Below are 24,167 nucleotides of genomic sequence, written 5' to 3' on the forward strand. Positions count from 1 at the left end.
GTTCTCCTGAATGTACTCTGCCATAGCCTGAGTCTCAGGACGTGACAGGGAGTACAACCTGCTCTTGGGAAGCTTAGCATTTGGCAACAAATCAATGGCACAGTCATAGGGGCGATGGGGAGGTAGTACCTCTGCAACTTTTTTGGAGAACACGTCCGCAAAATCTGCATAACACCCTGGCAATCCGGGCAAACTTAGCTGCGAGAGCCTGACTGGAAGGCTCAAGCAACTCCTGAAACAATCAGTACCCCAACTAAGAATCTCCCCAGAGACCCAGTCAAATTGAGGATTGTGGGCCCTTAACCAGGGTAACCCCAACACCAATGGGGCAAAAGTACAGACAGTCACATAAAAGGACAATTTTTCAGAGTGTGTGGCTCCAATAAACAAAGAAATCTGGCTAGTGCAAGAGGTAATTTAACCTTGGGATAATGGTTCCCCCGTTTAACCCACAAATCTCAATTTCCGATGCCAAGGGTACTAAGGGAACAGAGTGTTTCAGGGCGAATTGGCGGTCCATAAAAACCCCGTCGGCCCCACTGTCCACAAAGGCCTCAGTCTTGACAGTTTGACCGAGGATCTTCAAGGTCACCGGAATGATAAAAGTCTTCTTGGGAAAATCTGACTTCTGGCCTGACAGGATATTTCCCATCACCCTCAGGCCCTGAAGTTTTCCGGCTTTTCTGGGCATGATACTACCACATGACCTTTATTCCCACAGTACAAACACAACCCCTGCTATCTCCTCCACGTCTTCTCACGCGAGGAGAGGCGGGTAGCCCCAATCTGCATAGGCTCCTCGGAAAATTCCTCAGAGTCTGAGGTTCCCTTGGGAAAGAAGAAAACCTCGGTCTCCCATTCAAACCTACGCTCTCTCAGCCGTCTATCCACCCGGATGGATAACTGCATGAGCGGATCCAAGCTATCAGGCAAGGGATATTGAACCAGTTGGTCTTTTATCTGGTTAGAAAGACCTCTTCGGTACTGGTGTTTCAGGGCTGGGTCATTCCACTGGGTATTATGGGCCAACCTCCGAAACTCCGTACAGTAAACCTCAACTGGCCTTCGCCCTTGCTTAAGGATCGAAATCTGAGCCTCGGCTGAGGCCGTCTTGTCAGGGTCATCATACAGCATGCCCAGTGCCGTAAAAAAAGCATCAACACTTTTAAGCGACGGACAGTCAGGCTGCAACCCATATGCCCAGACCTGTGGGTCTCCTTGTAGCAAGGAAATCACTATGCCCACCCGCTGAATCTCCGACCCAGAAGACTGAGGCCTAAGCCGGAAGTATAGCTTGCAGCTCTCCTTGAAACAAAAGAACTGCGAGCGATCTCCAGAAAAACGATCCGGGAGATTTACTTTCGGCTCCTTAACCCCTGAAGGTGCTGCTGCTGCGGGAGCTCCGCCAGCGGCCTGGGAGGTGTGCATTTTAATGGACAAATCATGAAATTGTCGAGTCAGGACCTGCACCTGATCGACCACCTGTTGCAACGTATTTTGAGGGGTATGCTCCATATTCCCACAAAATTTCAACAGGAGTATTAGGCTGCTGAATATGTTATGCACACCGGTGCCTGCAGGAATGTACTGGTGTCTGAACTGTTATGCACACCAGTGCCTGCAGGAATGTACTGGTGTTTGAACTGTTATGCACACCAGTACCTGCAGGAATGTACTGGTGTCTGAACGGATAGGGATGCAAAACAAATGAACTCACAGACAGACTGGGGAATATGACATTACGTACACAGAAGGTGATAGGGTAACAAAACAAACACAAAGTGAACAGAGAAGCCCAGAGGCCAAGAAACTGGGTGTCTCCCCAGTATTAGTAATGCTCAGATGGAAAAAGCAAGATGTTGTGTTTTAATACGTAGAGAACCCGAAATGCTGTTGCTAAGGGCAACAGCAAAACCCTAAAGGGTTACCAACGGGTGTGGCAGTAAACTCCTTGGTCAGAGATGGAATAATAGACACAAGGAGAGTCTCCACAATCCTAGTCCTCACTTGCAGTACACAGGTTCAGCTTACTGCCACTAAACTGACCCCTGAACACCTTGCACAGTGAGACAGGATTTAGGCAGGCAATTCTGAGAATACAGCCGCAAACTTGCTAAGTTCACAGAGTAGCAAAAGAACCCCAGCAAGTTAAACGACTGACTCCAGTCTTACTGCTAGGTCTGGATTGGCAGAGTGTAATACCAAATCCCCAGGCCTATTTGCAGTAAGCAACAACAAATACAAAGCTACACAGTACTGGCTAACTTTTAGGAACTGACTAACCAACAAAGATTCAGCAGCATCTGCTTAACCTGAGAAGAGGCCTTATATAGCAGGTGATGTCCACGCCCTACTCAGACCTCACAGACTGTGAGCACAAAAACCAGCACCGGATCCCCTGCCGTGCACAGAGCCTGTAACCACTGCACAGCAAAAGACCCGAACCGGAGTATCAGCTGCGCTCAGGTTACTCTGCTAGCACTTGTCTCCCGGTTGCCTTGACGACGTGGCAGCACAGGGCAGGAGACCCTAACAATGTATATATATATATATATATATATATATATATATGTTTATATATGTATATTTAATTTTTAGTAGTGATGTACACCGGAAATTTTTCGGGTTTTGTGTTTTGGTTTTGGGTTCGGTTCCGCGGCCGTGTTTTGGGTTCGAATGCGTTTTGGCAAGACCTCACCGAATTTTTTTTGTCGGATTCGGTTGTGTTTTGGATTCGGGTGTTTTTTTCAAAAAACCCTAAAAAACAGCTTAAATCATAGAATTTGGGGGTCATTTTGATCCCATAGTATTATTAACCTCAATAACCATAATTTCCACTCATTTCCAGTCTATTATGAACACCTCACACCTCACAATATTATTTTTAGTCCTAAAATTTGCACCGAGGTCGCTGGATGGCTAAGCTAAGCGACCCTAGTGGCCGACACAAACACCTGGCCCATCTAGGAGTGGCACTGCAGTGTCACGCAGGATGGCCCTTCAAAAAAATACTCCCCAAACAGCACATGACGCAAAGAAAAAAAGAGGCGCAATGAGGTAGCTGTGTGACTAAGCTAAGTGACCCAAGTGGCCGACACAAACACCTGGCCCATCTAGGAGTGGCACTGCAGTGTCAGGCAGGATGGCCTTTCAAAAAAATACTCCCCAAACAGCACATGACGCAAAGAAAAAAAGAGGCGCAATGAGGTAGCTGTGTGACTAAGCAAGCGACCCAAGTGGCCGACACAAACACCTGGCCCATCTAGGAGTGGCACTGCAGTGTCACGCAGGATGGCCCTTCAAAAAAATACTCCCCAAACAGCACATGATGCAAAGAAAAAAAGAGGCGCAATGAGGTAGCTGTGTGACTAAGCTCAGCGACCCAAGTGGCCGACACAAACACCTGGCCCATCTAGGAGTGGCACTGCAGTGTCAGGCAGGATGGCCCTTCAAAAAAATACTACCCAAACAGCACATGACGCAAAGAAAAAAAGAGGCGCACTTGCAGGGGGTGTGCAAATGGTGTAAGGCACAACCTCTTCCCGTCCAGTGTTGGGAAGGTCAGGCATCGCAACCGACACAATTGGACTCTCCTTGGGGATTTGTGATTTCGAAGAACGCACAGTTCTTTGCTGTGCTTTTGCCAGCTTAAGTATTTTCTTTTTTCTAGCGAGAGGATGAGTGCTTCCATCCTCATGTGAAGCTGAACCACTAGCCATGAACATAGGCCAGGGCCTCAGCCGTTCCTTGCCACTCCGTGTCGTAAATGGCAAGTTTACGTTTCTCCTCAGATGCTTTTAATTTTGATTTTTTTTGGGTCATTTTACTGATCTTTTGTGTTTTGGATTTTACATGCTGTGTACTATGACATTGGGCATCGGCCTTGGCAGACGACGTTGATGGCATTTCATCGTCTCGGCCATGACTAGTGGCAGCAGCTTCAGCACGAGGTGGAAGTGGATCTTAATCTTTCCCTATTTTTTTAACCTCCACATTTTTGTTCACCATATTTTAATGCGCACAACTAAAAGCCACCACAGGTATACAATGTAGATGGATGGATAGTATAGTTAGAGATGAGCGGGTTCGGTTTCTCTGAATCCGAACCCGCCAGAACTTCATGGTTTTTTTCACGGGTCCGAGCAGACTCGGATCTTCCCGCCTTGCTCGGTTAACCCGAGCGCGCCCGAACGTCATCATGACGCTGTCGGATTCTCGCGAGGCTCGGATTCTATCGCGAGACTCGGATTCTATATAAGGAGCCGCGCGTCGCCGCCATTTTCACATGTGCATTGAGATTGATAGGGAGAGGACGTGGCTGGCGTCCTCTCCATTTAGATTATAAGAGACTGAGAGAGATTTACTGGAGCTGACTAGGAGGAGTACTGTTACTGTAGAAGTGTAGAGACTGAGTGGAGAGAGTTTACTAGTGAGGACAGTGCAGTTTACTTTATAATCCGTTCTCTGCCTGAAAAAAGCGATACACAGCACACAGTGACTCAGTCACATACCATATCTGTGTGCACTGCTCAGGCTCAGGCCAGTGTGCTGCATCATCTATTATCTATATATAATATTATATATATCTGTCTGACTGCTCAGCTCACACAGCTTATAATTGTGGGGGAGACTGGGGAGCACTACTGCAGTGCCAGTAGCAGGAGCCAGGAGTACATAATATATTATATAGTGAGTGACCACCAGACACACAGTGCAGTTTATTTAATATATCCGTTCTCTGCCTGAAAAAAGCGATACACACAGTGACTCAGTCAGTCACATAGTACCATATCTGTGTGCACTGCTCAGGCTCAGGCCAGTGTGCTGCATCATCTATTATCTATATATAATATTATATATATCTGTCTGACTGCTCAGCTCACACAGCTTATAATTGTGGGGGAGACTGGGGAGCACTACTGCAGTGCCAGTTATAGGTTATAGCAGGAGCCAGGAGTACATAATATATTATATAGTGAGTGACCACCAGACACACAGTGCAGTTTATTTAATATATCCGTTCTCTGCCTGAAAAAAGCGATACACACAGTGACTCAGTCAGTCACATACCATATCTGTGTGCACTGCTCAGGCTCAGGCCAGTGTGCTGCATCATCTATTATCTATATATAATATTATATATATCTGTCTGACTGCTCAGCTCACACAGCTTATAATTGTGGGGGAGACTGGGGAGCACTACTGCAGTGCCAGTTATAGGTTATAGCAGGAGCCAGGAGTACATAATATATTATATAGTGAGTGACCACCAGACACACAGTGCAGTTTATTTAATATATCCGTTCTCTGCCTGAAAAAAGCGATACACACAGTGACTCAGTCAGTCACATACCATATCTGTGTGCACTGCTCAGGCTCAGGCCAGTGTGCTGCATCATCTATTATCTATATATAATATTATATATATCTGTCTGACTGCTCAGCTCACACAGCTTATAATTGTGGGGGAGACTGGGGAGCACTACTGCAGTGCCAGTTATAGGTTATAGCAGGAGCCAGGAGTACATAATATATTATATAGTGAGTGACCACCAGACACACAGTGCAGTTTATTTAATATATCCGTTCTCTGCCTGAAAAAAGCGATACACACAGTGACTCAGTCAGTCACATACCATATCTGTGTGCACTGCTCAGGCTCAGGCCAGTGTGCTGCATCATCTATATATATTATATATCTGTCTGACTGCTCAGCTCACACAGCTTATAATTGTGGGGGAGACTGGGGAGCACTACTGCAGTGCCAGTTATAGGTTATAGCAGGAGCCAGGAGTACATATTATATTAAAATTAAACAGTGCACACTTTTGCTGCATGAGTGCCACTGCCAGTGTGACTGACCAGTGACCTGACCACACTGACCACCAGTATAGTTAGTAGTATACTTATATTGTGATTGCCTGAAAAAGTTAAACACTCGTCGTGTGACTTCACTTGTGTGTTTTTTTTTTTTTTATTCTATAAAAATAAAACTCATTCTGCTGACAGACAGTGTCCAGCAGGTCCGTCATTATATAATATATAATATATACCTGTCCGGCTGCAGTAGTGATATATATATATTTTTTATATCATTTATCATCCAGTCGCAGCAGACACAGTACGGTAGTTCACGGCTGTGGCTACCTCTGTGTCTCTGCACTCGGCAGGCAGTCCGTCCATAATTGTAATACCACCTAACCGTGGATTTTTTTCATTCTTCTTTATACATACATAGTTACAAAGACATCTTATCTTTATCAACCAGTCTATATTAGCTGCAGACACAGTACAGTACGGTAGTTCACGGCTGTGGCTACCTCTGTGTCTGCACTCGGCAGGCAGTCCGTCCATAATTGTATACCACCTAACCGTGGTTTTTTTTCATTCTTCTTTATACATACATAGTTACATAGACATCTTCTCTTTATCAACCAGTCTATATTAGCTGCAGACACAGTACAGTACGGTAGTTCACGGCTGTGGCTACCTCTGTGTCTGCACTCGGCAGGCAGTCCGTCCATAATTGTATACCACCTAACCGTGGATTTTTTTCAGTCTTCTTTATACATACATAGTTACATAGACATCTTCTCTTTATCAACCAGTCTATATTAGCTGCAGACACAGTACAGTACGGTAGTTCACGGCTGTGGCTACCTCTGTGTCTGCAGTCGGCAGGCAGTCCATAATTGTATACTAGTATCCATCTCCATTGTTTACCTGAGGTGCCTTTTAGTTGTGCCTATTAAAATATGGAGAACAAAAATGTTGAGGTTCCAAAATTAGGGAAAGATCAAGATCCACTTCCACCTCGTGCTGAAGCTGCTGCCACTAGTCATGGCCGAGACGATGAAATGCCAGCAACGTCGTCTGCCAAGGCCGATGCCCAATGTCATAGTACAGAGCATGTCAAATCCAAAACACCAAATATCAGAAAAAAAAGGACTCCAAAACCTAAAATAAAATTGTCGGAGGAGAAGCGTAAACTTGCCAATATGCCATTTACCACACGGAGTGGCAAGGAACGGCTGAGGCCCTGGCCTATGTTCATGGCTAGTGGTTCAGCTTCACATGAGGATGGAAGCACTCAGCCTCTCGCTAGAAAAATGAAAAGACTCAAGCTGGCAAAAGCAGCACAGCAAAGAACTGTGCATTCTTCGAAATCCCAAATCCACAAGGAGAGTCCAATTGTGTCGGTTGCGATGCCTGACCTTCCCAACACTGGACGTGAAGAGCATGCGCCTTCCACCATTTGCACGCCCCCTGCAAGTGCTGGAAGGAGCACCCGCAGTCCAGTTCCTGATAGTCAGATTGAAGATGTCAGTGTTGAAGTACACCAGGATGAGGAGGATATGGGTGTTGCTGGCGCTGGGGAGGAAATTGACCAGGAGGATTCTGATGGTGAGGTGGTTTGTTTAAGTCAGGCACCCGGGGAGACACCTGTTGTCCGTGGGAGGAATATGGCCGTTGACATGCCAGGTGAAAATACCAAAAAAATCAGCTCTTCGGTGTGGAGGTATTTCACCAGAAATGCGGACAACAGGTGTCAAGCCGTGTGTTCCCTTTGTCAAGCTGTAATAAGTAGGGGTAAGGACGTTAACCACCTCGGAACATCCTCCCTTATACGTCACCTGCAGCGCATTCATAATAAGTCAGTGACAAGTTCAAAAACTTTGGGTGACAGCGGAAGCAGTCCACTGACCAGTAAATCCCTTCCTCTTGTAACCAAGCTCACGCAAACCACCCCACCAACTCCCTCAGTGTCAATTTCCTCCTTCCCCAGGAATGCCAATAGTCCTGCAGGCCATGTCACTGGCAATTCTGACGAGTCCTCTCCTGCCTGGGATTCCTCCGATGCATCCTTGCGTGTAACGCCTACTGCTGCTGGCGCTGCTGTTGTTGCCGCTGGGAGTCGATGGTCATCCCAGAGGGGAAGTCGTAAGCCCACTTGTACTACTTCCAGTAAGCAATTGACTGTTCAACAGTCCTTTGCGAGGAAGATGAAATATCACAGCAGTCATCCTACTGCAAAGCGGATAACTGAGGCCTTGACAACTATGTTGGTGTTAGACGTGCGTCCGGTATCCGCCGTTAGTTCACAGGGAACTAGACAATTTATTGAGGCAGTGTGCCCCCGTTACCAAATACCATCTAGGTTCCACTTCTCTAGGCAGGCGATACCGAGAATGTACACGGACGTCAGAAAAAGACTCACCAGTGTCCTAAAAAATGCAGTTGTACCCAATGTCCACTTAACCACGGACATGTGGACAAGTGGAGCAGGGCAGGGTCAGGACTATATGACTGTGACAGCCCACTGGGTAGATGTATGGACTCCCGCCGCAAGAACAGCAGCGGCGGCACCAGTAGCAGCATCTCGCAAACGCCAACTCTTTCCTAGGCAGGCTACGCTTTGTATCACCGCTTTCCAGAATACGCACACAGCTGAAAACCTCTTATGGCAACTGAGGAAGATCATCGCGGAATGGCTTACCCCAATTGGACTCTCCTGTGGATTTGTGGCATCGGACAACGCCAGCAATATTGTGTGTGCATTAAATATGGGCAAATTCCAGCACGTCCCATGTTTTGCACATACCTTGAATTTGGTGGTGCAGAATTTTTTAAAAAACGACAGGGGCGTGCAAGAGATGCTGTCGGTGGCCAGAAGAATTGCGGGACACTTTCGGCGTACAGGCACCACGTACAGAAGACTGGAGCACCACCAAAAACTACTGAACCTGCCCTGCCATCATCTGAAGCAAGAAGTGGTAACGAGGTGGAATTCAACCCTCTATATGCTTCAGAGGTTGGAGGAGCAGCAAAAGGCCATTCAAGCCTATACAATTGAGCACGATATAGGAGGTGGAATGCACCTGTCTCAAGTGCAGTGGAGAATGATTTCAACGTTGTGCAAGGTTCTGATGCCCTTTGAACTTGCCACACGTGAAGTCAGTTCAGACACTGCCAGCCTGAGTCAGGTCATTCCCCTCATCAGGCTTTTGCAGAAGAAGCTGGAGGCATTGAAGAAGGAGCTAAAAGGGAGCGATTCCGCTAGGCATGTGGGACTTGTGGATGCAGCCCTTAATTCGCTTAACAAGGATTCACGGGTGGTCAATCTGTTGAAATCAGAGCACTACATTTTGGCCACCGTGCTCGATCCTAGATTTAAAGCCTACCTTGGATCTCTCTTTCCGGCAGACACAAGTCTGCTGGGGTTGAAAGACCTGCTGGTGAGAAAATTGTCAAGTCAAGCGGAACGCGACCTGTCAACATCTCCTCCTTCACATTCTCCCGCAACTGGGGGTGCGAGGAAAAGGCTCAGAATTCCGAGCCCACCCGCTGGCGGTGATGCAGGGCAGTCTGGAGCGACTGCTGATGCTGACATCTGGTCCGGACTGAAGGACCTGACAACGATTACGGACATGTCGTCTACTGTCACTGCATATGATTCTCTCAACATTGATAGAATGGTGGAGGATTATATGAGTGACCGCATCCAAGTAGGCACGTCACACAGTCCGTACTTATACTGGCAGGAAAAAGAGGCAATTTGGAGGCCCTTGCACAAACTGGCTTTATTCTACCTAAGTTGCCCTCCCACAAGTGTGTACTCCGAAAGAGTGTTTAGTGCCGCCGCTCACCTTGTCAGCAATCGGCGTACGAGGTTACATCCAGAAAATGTGGAGAAGATGATGTTCATTAAAATGAATTATAATCAATTCCTCCGCGGAGACATTGACCAGCAGCAATTGCCTCCACAAAGTACACAGGGAGCTGAGATGGTGGATTCCAGTGGGGACGAATTGATAATCTGTGAGGAGGGGGATGTACACGGTGATATATCGGAGGGTGAAGATGAGGTGGACATCTTGCCTCTGTAGAGCCAGTTTGTGCAAGGAGAGATTAATTGCTTCTTTTTTGGGGGGGGTCCAAACCAACCCGTCATATCAGTCACAGTCGTGTGGCAGACCCTGTCACTGAAATGATGGGTTGGTTAAAGTGTGCATGTCCTGTTTTGTTTATACAACATAAGGGTGGGTGGGAGGGCCCAAGGACAATTCCATCTTGCACCTCTTTTTTCTTTTCTTTTTCTTTGCATCATGTGCTGATTGGGGAGGGTTTTTTGGAAGGGACATCCTGCGTGACACTGCAGTGCCACTCCTAGATGGGCCCGGTGTTTGTGTCGGCCACTAGGGTCGCTAATCTTACTCACACAGTCAGCTACCTCATTGCGCCTCTTTTTTTCTTTGCGTCATGTGCTGTTTGGGGAGGGTTTTTTGGAAGGGACATCCTGCGTGACACTGCAGTGCCACTCCTAGATGGGCCCGGTGTTTGTGTCGGCCACTAGGGTCGCTAATCTTACTCACACAGCTACCTCATTGCGCCTCTTTTTTTCTTTGCGTCATGTGCTGTTTGGGGAGGGTTTTTTGGAAGGGACATCCTGCGTGACACTGCAGTGCCACTCCTAGATGGGCCCGGTGTTTGTGTCGGCCACTAGGGTCGCTAATCTTACTCACACAGCTACCTCATTGCGCCTCTTTTTTTCTTTGCGTCATGTGCTGTTTGGGGAGGGTTTTTTGGAAGGGCCATCCTGCGTGACACTGCAGTGCCACTCCTAGATGGGCCCGGTGTTTGTGTCGGCCACTAGGGTCGCTAATCTTACTCACACAGCTACCTCATTGCGCCTCTTTTTTTCTTTGCGTCATGTGCTGTTTGGGGAGGGTTTTTTGGAAGGGACATCCTGCGTGACACTGCAGTGCCACTCCTAGATGGGCCCGGTGTTTGTGTCGGCCACTAGGGTCGCTTATCTTACTCACACAGCGACCTCGGTGCAAATTTTAGGACTAAAAATAATATTGTGAGGTGTGAGGTATTCAGAATAGACTGAAAATGAGTGTAAATTATGGTTTTTGAGGTTAATAATACTTTGGGATCAAAATGACCCCCAAATTCTATGATTTAAGCTGTTTTTTAGTGTTTTTGGAAAAAAACACCCGAATCCAAAACACACCCGAATCCGACAAAAAAAATTCGGTGAGGTTTTGCCAAAACGCGTTCGAACCCAAAACACGGCCGCGGAACCGAACCCAAAACCAAAACACAAAACCCGAAAAATTTCAGGCGCTCATCTCTAGCAAGTAGCATTAGACCCGCTGGCCAATGCGTTGTAAAGATACTGGTGTACGATATACCCTGTGGAGAACGCAAAAAAATCTGCTGGTATCTAACACAGGGAGTAGTATATTTAATAGAACCCAGGATTTGTACCCAGTGCTCATTAGAGAGCAAACCTATATCCATTCCCCATTTATGTTTGAGAGGATCATGGAGGTATGGGAAGAGTCTGGCATTGAGTGTAGCATAAACTATGGAAATAGGACCCCTAGATGACAAACTCCAAACCAATAATTTAACTGGGCAGGGTGATAGAGCGGGAAGGGTACACTCAAATAGGAAGACCAGGTGCAGAGAAGCCAGAAAGCAGAAATTGCATAGAAGACACCCACTTAGCCAAAAATACCTTCAAAGTCGATCCCTCAGTCTCACAGTCACAGCTAGATAGGTGAACCAATTGTGCGGCAACAAAATACAACCTGAGTTTGGGGAGGCCTAAACCGCCCGATGCCTTAGACTTTTACAAGGTTTTGATGGCCTCCCTAGCTGCCTTATTCCTCCAAATAAAGGAAGACAGTATACTGTCTGTACCAGAAAACACTTTTTTAGTATTGTAAACTGGAGAGTGCTGCAGGGGATTCTTCCCCATCCTTTCTTTTATTTCTCTTTCCTATCTGTGGATTTGTCTGAAGATGACTGCAGACTACACAAGGTTCAGGAAGGAGGATCTTGTGGTGTGGTGTGCTGAGAGGAATCTTGTCAGTGTGGAGAGTGTATCTGGACTGGGGAATGGGAAGAGGCATTAGGTGGGGGTGTTACCCAATTTGCCTACTAATGTTCTGCTTGGGACAGATCTGGGTTTGATGTGGGCCAAGCATGTGAATGACAATAATGAATGTTCTGTTGCCATGATAACTGCTTACACTACTACTTCTCAGGTACCCTAATATGCTTGTCCAGACATTAGTAAACATGGAAATGGTGCTGACAATGGGGGGAAATCAAATGTTTGAAAAGTCAGTTGGGTGTCTGCTTTTTTCCTGTCTATTAGATAGGAAAAAACAGACACCTAACTGACTTTTCCAACAAATGAATATCCCCCATTGTGTCTATTTTGAGAAATTACCAGTTGAAACCCTAGGCTGTAATGAACTTTCTGCTGCCAATATAGCTAAAAATTCTACAAATGTCTGTGGTATCAGTGGTAATGCTTGTGCTACGGGAAATGGATCAGGGACAGCTAGTCAGGGTGTTAGTCAGTTGGGTTATGTAGTGCTGAGGGAGGTGTCAGTGGCAGCTGTAGTCACATGGGTCCAAATGTATTAAGCCTTAAAAAGTGATAGAGTAGAGACGGATAAAGAGTGATAAAGTACCAGCCAACCAGCGCCTGTCATTTTTCAAATACAGCTTGTACCATGGCAGTTAGGAAGCAGATTGGAGGTCATTTATCACTCTTTATCTGTCTCCAACTGATCATTTTTTAAGGCTTATTAGGAGACCTGGGTGACTCTGCAGCTTCCCCCCTCTGCTATCAGCATTCTCACAAACACAGACAAACAAGTAGATGTCCACCCAACCCCTGAATCCTATGTGAAGAGCATAGTTTACTCATAACCAGTGAGGGTGAGGGGCAGACAGCCACGTAAGGAAGGGGAACAGGATAAGATTGTTTGGGAATAGGGCACAGCTATATGTTCCACTGTATGTGTTAATAAATAATGAAATTTCTCACACCCATGTTGCAACTAGAGCTGACAAGGTACAGTACAAGTACCCAGGGATGATGTGAACAAAATATACAGGAATGTATTTGATATGATTTTTATCCTAGCTGTGAGTACCCAGCAGAAGGCAGCACGGAGGAGCCACACATTAACCCCTGAAAGAATGAACAGTGGTTTGTTATCAGCCAGAGAGAATTGAGACATTAAGCAACTAGGGAAGGGTGGAATTCCTCAGAAAGAGCAACAGACAGACTTTGGGGTATATTTACTAAGATCCGTATTTTTCGGAAGATTAAACACAAATGACATCGGGAGTGATAATTTGAAACTTTTTTTTGTTTGTACGCCTCATTTACTATGCTGTCATATTTTTGTTATTCGTATTTTCCGATGTCGATGTTATTCGTATTTTTTAAGGTCCTAAAGCGGCCGATTTTTGCTTTGCGGCTGTATTATTTGTTTTTTTTTACGGTTTCGTATTATTTTTTTCACGGCCGAGATTTTACTCCTTTCCTGGCCGCGTTTTTTTTTTTTTTCGTTTTCGTCACTCGTTCGTGATTGGTTGGGTTTGTGATGGAGGAGTGTCTCTGCAGCATAGTATAAATACTAGAGATGAGCGGGTTCGGTTTCTCTGAATCCGAACCCGCACGAACTTCATGTTTTTTTTCACGGGTCCGAGCGACTCGGATCTTCCCGCCTTGCTCGGTTAACCCGAGCGCGCCCGAACGTCATCATGACGCTGTCGGATTCTCGCGAGGCTCGGATTCTATCGCGAGACTCGGATTCTATATAAGGAGCCGCGCGTCGCCGCCATTTTCACACGTGCATTGAGATTGATAGGGAGAGGACGTGGCTGGCGTCCTCTCCATTTAGATTATAAGAGAGAGAGATTTACTGGAGCTTAGGACTAGGAGGAGTACTGTAGAAGTGTAGAGAGTGCAGAGAGTTTACTAGTGAGTGACCACCAGACAGTGCAGTTTATTTAATATATCCGTTCTCTGCCTGAAAAAAGCGATACACACAGTGACTCAGTCACATACCATATCTGTGTGCACTGCTCAGGCTCAGCCCAGTGTGCTGCATCATCTATATATATTATATATCTGTCTGACTGCTCAGCTCACACAGCTTATAATTGTGGGGGAGACTGGGGAGCACTGCAGTGCCAGTTATAGGTTATAGCAGGAGCCAGGAGTACATAATATTATATAGTGAGTGACCACCAGACAGTGCAGTTTATTTAATATATCCGTTCTCTGCCTGAAAAAAGCGATACACACAGTGACTCAGTCACATACCATATCTGTGTGCACTGCTCAGGCTCAGCCCAGTGTGCTGCATCATCTATATATATTATATATCTGTCTGACTGCTCAGCTCACACAGCTTATAATTGTGGGGGAGACTGGGGAGCACTGCAGTGCCAGTTATAGGTTATAGCAGGAGCCAGGAGTACATAATATTATATAGTGAGTGACCACCAGACAGTGCAGTTTATTTAATATATCCGTTCTCTGCCTGAAAAAAGCGATACACACAGTGACTCAGTCACATACCATATCTGTGTGCACTGCTCAGGCTCAGCCCAGTGTGCTGCATCATCTATATATATTATATATCTGTCTGACTGCTCAGCTCACACAGCTTATAATTGTGGGGGAGACTGGGGAGCACTGCAGTGCCAGTTATAGGTTATAGCAGGAGCCAGGAGTACATAATATTATATTAAAATTAAACAGTGCACACTTTTGCTGCAGGAGTGCCACTGCCAGTGTGACTGACCAGTGACCTGACCACACTGACCACCAGTATAGTTAGTAGTATACTTATATTGTGATTGCCTGAAAAAGTTAAACACTCGTCGTGTGACTTCACTTGTGTGTTGTTGTTTTTTTTATTATTCTATAAAAATAAAACTCATTCTGCTGACAGACAGTGTCCAGCAGGTCCGTCATTATATAATATATAATATATACCTGTCCGGCTGCAGTAGTGATATATATATATTTTTTATATCATTTATCATCCAGTCGCAGCAGACACAGTACGGTAGTTCACGGCTGTGGCTACCTCTGTGTCTGCACTCGGCAGGCAGTCCGTCCATAATTGTATACCACCTAACCGTGGTTTTTTTTCCTTTTTCTTTTTTTACATACATAGTTACATAGACATCTCTTTATCAACCAGTCTATATTAGCAGCAGACACAGTACAGTACGGTAGTTCACGGCTGTGGCTACCTCTGTGTCTGCACTCGGCAGGCAGTCCGTCCATAATTGTATACCACCTAACCGTGGTTTTTTTTTCTTTCTTCTTTATACATACATAGTTACATAGACATCTCTTTATCAACCAGTCTATATTAGCAGCAGACACAGTACAGTACGGTAGTTCACGGCTGTGGCTACCTCTGTGTCTGCACTCGGCAGGCAGTCCGTCCATAATTGTATACCACCTAACCGTGGTTTTTTTTTCTTTCTTCTTTATACATACATAGTTACATAGACATCTCTTTATCAACCAGTCTATATTAGCAGCAGACACAGTACAGTACGGTAGTTCACGGCTGTGGCTACCTCTGTGTCTGCACTCGGCAGGCAGTCCGTCCATAATTGTATACCACCTAACCGTGGTTTTTTTTTCTTTCTTCTTTATACATACATAGTTACATAGACATCTCTTTATCAACCAGTCTATATTAGCAGCAGACACAGTACAGTACGGTAGTTCACGGCTGTGGCTACCTCTGTGTCTGCACTCGGCAGGCAGTCCATAATTGTATACTAGTATCCATCTCCATTGTTACCTGAGGTGCCTTTTAGTTGTGCCTATTAAAATATGGAGAACAAAAATGTTGAGGTTCCAAAATTAGGGAAAGATCAAGATCCACTTCCACCTCGTGCTGAAGCTGCAGCCACTAGTCATGGCCGAGACGATGAAGTGCCAGCAACGTCGTCTGCCAAGGCCGATGCCCAATGTCATAGTACAGAGCATGTCAAATCCAAAACACCAAATATCAGAAAAAAAAGGACTCCAAAACCTAAAATAAAATTATCGGAGGAGAAGCGTAAACTTGCCAATATGCCATTTACGACACGGAGTGGCAAGGAACGGCTGAGGCCCTGGCCTATGTTCATGGCTAGTGGTTCAGCTTCACATGAGGATGGAAGCACTCAGCCTCTCGCTAGAAAAATTAAAAGACTCAAGCTGGCAAAAGCAGCACAGCAAAGAACTGTGCATTCTTCGAAATCCCAAATCTACAAGGAGAGTCCAATTGTGTCGGTTGCGATGCCTGACCTTCCCAACACTGGACGTGAAGAGCATGCGCCTTCCACCATTTGCACGCCCCCTGCAAGTGCTGGAAGGAGCACCCGCAGTCCAGTTCCTGATAGTCAGATTGAAGATGTCAGTGTTGAAGTACACCAGGATGAGGAGGATATGGGTGTTGCTGGCGCTGGGGAGGAAATTGACCAGGAGGATTCTGATGGTGAGGTGGTTTGTTTAAGTCAGGCACCCGGGGAGACACCTGTTGTCCGTGGGAGGAATATGGCCGTTGACATGCCAGGTGAAAATACCAAAAAAATCAGCTCTTCGGTGTGGAGGTATTTCACCAGAAATGCGGACAACAGGTGTCAAGCCGTGTGTTCCCTTTGTCAAGCTGTAATAAGTAGGGGTAAGGACGTTAACCACCTCGGAACATCCTCCCTTATACGTCACCTGCAGCGCATTCATAATAAGTCAGTGACAAGTTAAAAAACTTTGGGTGACAGCGGAAGCAGTCCACTGACCAGTAAATCCCTTCCTCTTGTAACCAAGCTCACGCAAACCACCCCACCAACTCCCTCAGTGTCAATTTCCTCCTTCCCCAGGAATGCCAATAGTCCTGCAGGCCATGTCACTGGCAATTCTGACGAGTCCTCTCCTGCCTGGGATTCCTCCGATGCATCCTTGCGTGTAACGCCTACTGCTGCTGGCGCTGCTGTTGTTGCCGCCGGGAGTCGATGGTCATCCCAGAGGGGAAGTCGTAAGCCCACTTGTACTACTTCCAGTAAGCAATTGACTGTTCAACAGTCCTTTGTGAGGAAGATGAAATATCACAGCAGTCATCCTACTGCAAAGCGGATAACTGAGGCCTTGGCATCCTGGGTGGTGAGAAACGTGGTTCCGGTATCCATCATTACTGCAGAGCCAACTAGAGACTTGTTGGAGGTACTGTGTCCCCGGTACCAAATACCATCTAGGTTCCATTTCTCTAGGCAGGCGATACCGAAAATGTACACAGACCTCAGAAAAAGAGTCACCAGTGTCCTAAAAAATGCAGATGTACCCAATGTCCACTTAACCACGGACATGTGGACAAGTGGAGCAGGGCAGGGTCAGGACTATATGACTGTGACAGCCCACTGGGTAGATGTATGGACTCCCGCCGCAAGAACAGCAGCGGCGGCACCAGTAGCAGCATCTCGCAAACGCCAACTCTTTCCTAGGCAGGCTACGCTTTGTATCACCGGTTTCCAGAATACGCACACAGCTGAAAACCTCTTACGGCAACTGAGGAAGATCATCGCGGAATGGCTTACCCCAATTGGACTCTCCTGTGGATTTGTGGCATCGGACAACGCCAGCAATATTGTGTGTGCATTAAATATGGGCAAATTCCAGCACGTCCCATGTTTTGCACATACCTTGAATTTGGTGGTGCAGAATTTTTTAAAAAACGACAGGGGCGTGCAAGAGATGCTGTCGGTGGCCAGAAGAATAGCGGGACACTTTCGGCGTACAGGCACCACGTACAGAAGACTGGAGCACCACCAAAAACTACTGAACCTGCCCTGCCATCATCTGAAGCAAGAAGTGGTAACGAGGTGGAATTCAACCCTCTATATGCTTCAGAGGTTGGAGGAGCAGCAAAAGGCCATTCAAGCCTATACAATTGAGCACGATATAGTAGGTGGAATGCACCTGTCTCAAGCGCAGTGGAGAATGATTTCAACGTTGTGCAAGGTTCTGATGCCCTTTGAACTTGCCACACGTGAAGTCAGTTCAGACACTGCCAGCCTGAGTCAGGTCATTCCCCTCATCAGGCTTTTGCAGAAGAAGCTGGAGACATTGAAGGAGGAGCTAACACGGAGCGATTCCGCTAGGCATGTGGGACTTGTGGATGGAGCCCTTAATTCGCTTAACAAGGATTCACGGGTGGTCAATCTGTTGAAATCAGAGCACTACATTTTGGCCACCGTGCTCGATCCTAGATTTAAAGCCTACCTTGGATCTCTCTTTCCGGCAGACACAAGTCTGCTGGGGTTGAAAGACCTGCTGGTGAGAAAATTGTCAAGTCAAGCGGAACGCGACCTGTCAACATCTCCTCCTTCACATTCTCCCGCAACTGGGGGTGCGAGGAAAAGGCTCAGAATTCCGAGCCCACCCGCTGGCGGTGATGCAGGGCAGTCTGGAGCGACTGCTGATGCTGACATCTGGTCCGGACTGAAGGACCTGACAACGATTACGGACATGTCGTCTACTGTCACTGCATATGATTCTCTCAACATTGATAGAATGGTGGAGGATTATATGAGTGACCGCATCCAAGTAGGCACGTCACACAGTCCGTACTTATACTGGCAGGAAAAAGAGGCAATTTGGAGGCCCTTGCACAAACTGGCTTTATTCTACCTAAGTTGCCCTCCCACAAGTGTGTACTCCGAAAGAGTGTTTAGTGCCGCCGCTCACCTTGTCAGCAATCGGCGTACGAGGTTACATCCAGAAAATGTGGAGAAGATGATGTTCATCAAAATGAATTATAATCAATTCCTCCGCGGAGACATTGACCAGCAGCAATTGCCTCCACAAAGTACACAGGGAGCAGAGATGGTGGATTCCAGTGGGGACGAATTGATAATCTGTGAGGAGGGGGATGTACACGGTGATATATCGGAGGGTGAAGATGAGGTGGACATCTTGCCTCTGTAGAGCCAGTTTGTGCAAGGAGAGATTAATTGCTTCTTTTTTGGGGGGGGTCCAAACCAACCCGTCATATCAGTCACAGTCGTGTGGCAGACCCTGTCACTGAAATGATGGGTTGGTTAAAGTGTGCATGTCCTGTTTTGTTTATACAACATAAGGGTGGGTGGGAGGGCCCAAGGACAATTCCATCTTGCACCTCTTTTTTCTTTTCTTTTTCTTTGCATCATGTGCTGATTGGGGAGGGTTTTTTGGAAGGGACATCCTGCGTGACACTGCAGTGCCACTCCTAAATGGGCCCGGTGTTTGTGTCGGCCACTAGGGTCGCTAATCTTACTCACACAGTCAGCTACCTCATTGCGCCTCTTTTTTTCTTTGCGTCATGTGCTGTTTGGGGAGGGTTTTTTGGAAGGGACATCCTGCGTGACACTGCAGTGCCACTCCTAGATGGGCCCGGTGTTTGTGTCGGCCACTAGGGTCGCTAATCTTACTCACACAGCTACCTCATTGCGCCTCTTTTTTTCTTTGCGTCATGTGCTGTTTGGGGAGGGTTTTTTGGAAGGGACATCCTGCGTGACACTGCAGTGCCACTCCTAGATGGGCCCGGTGTTTGTGTCGGCCACTAGGGTCGCTAATCTTACTCACACAGCTACCTCATTGCGCCTCTTTTTTTCTTTGCGTCATGTGCTGTTTGGGGAGGGTTTTTTGGAAGGGCCATCCTGCGTGACACTGCAGTGCCACTCCTAGATGGGCCCGGTGTTTGTGTCGGCCACTAGGGTCGCTAATCTTACTCACACAGCTACCTCATTGCGCCTCTTTTTTTCTTTGCGTCATGTGCTGTTTGGGGAGGGTTTTTTGGAAGGGTCATCCTGCGTGACACTGCAGTGCCACTCCTAGATGGGCCCGGTGTTTGTGTCGGCCACTAGGGTCGCTTATCTTACTTACACAGCGACCTCGGTGCAAATTTTAGGACTAAAAATAATATTGTGAGGTGTGAGGTATTCAGAATAGACTGAAAATGAGTGTAAATTATGGTTTTTGAGGTTAATAATACTTTGGGATCAAAATGACCCCCAAATTCTATGATTTAAGCTGTTTTTTAGTGTTTTTTGAAAAAAACACCCGAATCCAAAACACACCCGAATCCGACAAAAAAAATTCGGTGAGGTTTTGCCAAAACGCGTTCGAACCCAAAACACGGCCGCGGAACCGAACCCAAAACCAAAACACAAAACCCGAAAAATTTCAGGCGCTCATCTCTAATAAATACGCCCCAAACTGGACGGACCTCGTGGGTTTAGCTAGTGGAGAGGAGAGAGGTAGTGTTGTTTGCGGTAGGAGTTGTGGAAAGTTGGTTAGGTGAGTTTAAGTGATTGCTGAGTGGTGTATTTGGTTTGTAAGTCGTCTTGTGATTATTGTTGTGGTGTTGTTTTGAAGTGTGTCATATTTTTAGTGGTTGTTTATTTCAGGCTATTGTTGTGTGTGTGTGTGTGTGTGTGTGTGTGTGTGTGTGTGTGTGTGTGTGTTTGGGTGTGTTTGGTGCGTGGTGTGTAGTGTTAGTGGAGGAGTGTGTTTTGTGTATTTTGTTATTCGTGTTATTTGTTGTTTGTGTCAATTATGTCTCAGTCAGAGGTCAGTGAGGTGGGGGAGGTGAGTGAAGTGGAGGTGTTGAGTGAGGCGGAGGGGGTTAGTATGAGGGAGGAGGTGAGTGAGGCTGAGGGTGTTAGTGAGAGAGAGGAGAGTAGTGAGTCGGAGGGTGAGGTTGCTGCTACAGACTCTAGTGAGAGTGAGAGTGATGGTGCTGTGGCTCCGCAGCCACGCACCACTACGAAGACCGGGCGCAACGTGAAGTTTTGTTATGCAGAAAATGTTGCGCTGGTTGGTGAGCTGATGCACCATCATCGGCAGCTCTTTGGCGCTGAGGCCTCCAAAGTCACTTCTCGCAGAAAGAGTGCTATTTGGGCTAAAGTTATAGCTGCAGTGAATAGCGAGGGAGTTGTTCGCAGGACAGAGGACACATGTCATAAACGTTTTTTTACGACATAAAGCACCGTGTCAAGGCCAAGATGGCCAAGGAGGCCAAGTCTGCCCGTCAAACCGGTGGTGGGCATTCGTATATCGCAACTTATGCGGAGTGGGAGGAGCCAGTGCAGAGCTTTATTCCTCGCGAAGTGGTTGGGGCCATTATGTGCGTGATTCAGATCGGCCCAGGCAGGATGGTGAGTAGTTTTTATGGTTTTGTTTTTGTGTACAATTGTTTTGTTGATAAAACTTTGGAGTCCTGCTATGTGTTATATTTGGACTATGCTAGTTTAGTGTGTATTAGTGTGTGTGTAATTGTGTCTATCATTATTGTTTGTGTAAAATCTCCTGGGTGTTACTATTGTGTGCAGGCCCGGCGACAGGGGGGGTCAAAGGGGACACCCGTCCCGGGCCCCGTCATTGTGAGGGGCCCCAAGGTCCAGCGGTGGCAGCATATCATAATAAATGTACATAATTCTATAACTCGCGGCACCGCACCAGCCGCGTGCGGCCCGCTGTGTGGTTAAGTTGTTTTTTTTTGCGGCAGCACCCCCCCATCCCCGCAAGCCGTGTGGTCACCCCCTCAGTGCACAGCCCCAGCCAGGTCAGCTGTCAGCCTGAGCCAGCCAGTCCCCGGCCGTGCTGTATGCTGTGCAGTGCACTGACGTTGCACCAGTCACACACGATGACGCCCGTCCGGACCGCCCCTCCTCTTCGAGTCCTCACCGCACGCTTCCCTGTCTCTGCTGTGTGAGCTGTAAGGAGCCGGAGCGCCAAGCAGGAGTGGCCCAGGACAGTACTGCGGGATTCTGAGCCTGGTCAATTAGCGGCGCCGGCGGCTGTGTGTTGCTGCTGGTAAGGCTCTCCAACTCCAGAATGTTTAGGGATTTGGGTTTGGTTTGGGGCTTTGGGATTGGTTTGGGTTGGGCTGCGGGCAGGCAGGCACATTATGCATGCAGCATTCTGCACATATAGATGCATCTGCATGCATGCATGTCAGATGAGATCAGAGCAGAATGTCTGTGTGGTGGTGACTGGTCTTTCAGGCTCAGCTGCTGCTCAGCACAGACAGTACAAAATGCCTGGCCATTGTGTGTCTGGGAATCTTAATTTTGGAAAGAGATGATCCCAATATATCAGTATTGTATTAGGCAGGCGGGGTTGGGATCTAGAGATGAGCGCCTGAAATTTTTCGGGTTTTGTGTTTTGGTTTTGGGTTCGGTTCCGCGGCCGTGTTTTGGGTTCGACCGCGTTTTGGCAAAACCTCACCGAATTTTTTTTGTCGGATTCGGGTGTGTTTTGGATTCGGGTGTTTTTTTCAAAAAACCCTAAAAAACAGCTTAAATCATAGAATTTGGGGGTCATTTTGATCCCATATTATTATTAACCTCAAAAACCATAATTTCCACTCATTTTCAGTCTATTCTGAATACCTCACACCTCACAATATTATTTTTAGTCCTAAAATTTGCACCGAGGTCGCTGGATGACTAAGCTAAGCGACCCTAGTGGCCGACACAAACACCTGGCCCATCTAGGAGTGGCACTGCAGTGTCACGCAGGATGGCCCTTCCAAAAAACACTCCCCAAACAGCACATGACGCAAAGAAAAAAAGAGGAGCAATGAGGTAGCTGTGTGACTAAGCTCAGCGACCCAAGTGCCCGACACAAACACCTGGCCCATCTAGGAGTGGCACTGCAGTGTCACGCAGGATGTCCCTTCCAAAAAACCCTCCCCAAACAGCACATGACGCAAAGAAAAAAAGAGGCGCAATGAGGTAGCTGTGTGAGTAAGATTAGCGACCCTAGTGGCCGACACAAACACCGGGCCCATCTAGGAGTGGCACTGCAGTGTCACGCAGGATGTCCCTTCCAAAAAACCCTCCCCAAACAGCACATGACGCAAAGAAAAATAAAAGAAAAAAGAGGTGCAAGATGGAATTGTCCTTGGGCCCTCCCACCCACCCTTATGTTGTATAAACAGGACATGCACACTTTAACCAACCCATCATTTCAGTGACAGGGTCTGCCACACGACTGTGACTGATATGACATGTTGGTTTGGACCCCCACCAAAAAAGAAGCAATTAATCTCTCCTTGCACAAACTGGCTCTACAGAGGCAAGATGTCCACCTCATCATCATCCTCCGATATATCACCGTGTACATCCCCCTCCTCACAGATTATCAATTCGTCCCCACTGGAATCCACCATCTCAGCTCCCTGTGTACTTTGTGGAGGCAATTGCTGCTGGTCAATGTCTCCGCGGAGGAATTGATTATAATTCATTTTAATGAACATCATCTTCTCCACATTTTCAGGATGTAACCTCGTACGCCGATTGCTGACAAGGTGAGCGGCGGCACTAAACACTCTTTCGGAGTACACACTTGTGGGAGGGCAACTTAGGTAGAATAAAGCCAGTTTGTGCAAGGGCCTCCAAATTGCCTCTTTTTCCTGCCAGTATAAGTACGGACTGTCTGACGTGCCTACTTGGATGCGGTCACTCATATAATCCTCCACCATTCTTTCAATGTTGAGAGAATCATATGCAGTGACAGTAGACGACATGTCCGTAATCGTTGTCAGGTCCTTCAGTCCGGACCAGATGTCAGCATCAGCAGTCGCTCCAGACTGCCCTGCATCACCGCCAGCGGGTGGGCTCGGAATTCTGAGCCTTTTCCTCGCACCCCCAGTTGCGGGAGAATGTGAAGGAGGAGATGTTGACAGGTCGCGTTCCGCTTGACTTGACAATTTTGTCACCAGCAGGTCTTTGCACCCCAGCAGACTTGTGTCTGCCGGAAAGAGAGATCCAAGGTAGGTTTTAAATCTAGGATCGAGCACGGTGGCCAAAATGTAGTGCTCTGATTTCAACAGATTGACCACCCGTGAATCCTTGTTAAGCGAATTAAGGGCTGCATCCACAAGTCCCACATGCCTAGCGGAATCGCTCCCTTTTAGCTCCTTCTTCAATGCCTCCAGCTTCTTCTGCAAAAGCCTGATGAGGGGAATGACCTGACTCAGGCTGGCAGTGTCTGAACTGACTTCACGTGTGGCAAGTTCAAAGGGCATCAGAACCTTGCACAACGTTGAAATCATTCTCCACTGCACTTGAGACAGGTGCATTCCACCTCCTATATTGTGCTCAATTGTATAGGCTTGAATGGCCTTTTGCTGCTCCTCCAACCTCTGAAGCATATAGAGGGTTGAATTCCACCTCGTTACCACTTCTTGCTTCAGATGATGGCAGGGCAGGTTCAGTAGTTTTTGGTGGTGCTCCAGTCTTCTGTACGTGGTGCCTGTACGCCGAAAGTGTCCCGCAATTCTTCTGGCCACCGA

Source organism: Pseudophryne corroboree, chromosome 4, assembly GCF_028390025.1.
Source record: "Pseudophryne corroboree isolate aPseCor3 chromosome 4, aPseCor3.hap2, whole genome shotgun sequence".
NCBI lineage: Eukaryota > Metazoa > Chordata > Amphibia > Anura > Myobatrachidae > Pseudophryne > Pseudophryne corroboree.